This window comes from Elephantulus edwardii, unplaced genomic scaffold, assembly GCF_000299155.1.
Source record: "Elephantulus edwardii isolate Elephantulus edwardi_28Jun2011 unplaced genomic scaffold, EleEdw1.0 scaffold00145, whole genome shotgun sequence".
Taxonomy (NCBI): domain Eukaryota; kingdom Metazoa; phylum Chordata; class Mammalia; order Macroscelidea; family Macroscelididae; genus Elephantulus; species Elephantulus edwardii.
In genome coordinates this window covers 6325264-6326857 of record NW_006399895.1, presented here as the reverse complement: position 1 = coordinate 6326857, position 1594 = coordinate 6325264, and positions in this window count along the sequence as shown.

The following is a 1594-nucleotide window of genomic DNA, read 5'->3' as shown; positions in this document are numbered from 1 at the left end:
TTCTGTCATCTTTATTCTCTGTCTAGCTCTTAGATCTGTAGCAAGTAATTGAAAAGACCATGGGTTGGATGGGGCACACCTTATTTTTAAACTGACACCCTTGCACTTCAGCACTTTGGAGAGGTCCCTGACTGCAGATTTTCCTGATGCAACATATCTTTTGATTTCCTTCCTGTTGGTATGAAGGTTGCTGATTGTGGATTCAAGTAAGATGAAATAATTGATAATTTTGGTCTTTTTCCCATCTATCATGATGTTGCCTATTGGTCCAGAGGTGAGGATTTTTGTTTTCTTGACATTGAAATGTAATCCATACTAAATAAAGGCTGTTGTTATATACCGTCGAGTCACCTGCAACTCATAGTGACCCTATATATATTAGCTTTGAACCCTGCCCTATCTTAAGCCAATCTCATCGTCTCCAACAGATCCATTTGTCCAGTCACTGAGTCAGTCCATCTCATCCTGGGTCTTCCTCTACTGAGCTGTCCTTCTACCCCTCCAAGCATGATGTCCTTCTCCAAAGTCCCTCCTGGCCACATGCTCAAAGTATGTGAGACAGAGCTTCAAAGTCTTTGCCTCCAGGGAGCAGCCTGGTTTCAACCTCTGTGGTCTTTGATAATTAGCGGCAAATGTTTCAAGTTTCTTCTCTTTCAGCAAGCCAAGTTGTGTTACCTGCCTAAAGTCTGTGATGAGTCTTCCTCCAATCCTGATGCCACATTCTTCTTCATAAAGTCCAGCTCTTCGATAATTAGCTCAGCATACAGATTGTATAGATGTGGAGAAAAGGCAACAGACCTGATACACACCTTTTTCATTTCCAAACCATGGATTGCTTCCTTGCTCTGTTTGGATGACAACTTCTTGGTCTAAGTATTAGGTTTTTCATGAGCACAATTAAGTATTCTGAGATTCCTGGTCATCTCAGTGTTAGCCATAACTTGTTGTGATCCACATAAATACCTTTGTAGAGTCAATAAAAACAAGTAGCCATCTTTCTGTTACTACTGCTTTCCACCAAGATCCATCTGACATCAGCTATGATATTCCTGGTGCCATAGCCTCTTTTAAATCCAGCCTGGATCTCTGGCAGTTTTCTGTCAATGTACTGTCCTAGCCATTTTTTGTTAATTTTTTATTAATTTCGATGAAAATTTACAGAGACTTTGGATTTCCATTCATTCATTGCTTCACTCCTCTCCCTTTCCAACCCTTCCCCCTCCCCAGTACAATACTGTCTTGGAAAAGTAAAAGAAAAATTCTTTCATTATTTTACAGTCCCTCCCCCAGGTCCACTCCACTATGCAGCCTTTGCTCTGGACTCCAGTCACGACAATAATACCAAATCACATATCCCTTTTAAACAGTTTTCTCCCTCATCTGTTTCAATGCAGTATACATTATTGAACCCATCTTTCTACGTCTCCCCACAACCCCGAGGTCAGCCCTGTTTTACAACAGAGTTACCACCATGCAGTATTTATCCTTTTGTCACTGAGATACTTCACTCAGCATAATGTCTGCCAGGGTCACCTATTTTGAATAATATTGCGTGAGATCCTTGTTTTTCAATGCAGCATAGTGTTCCATTGTG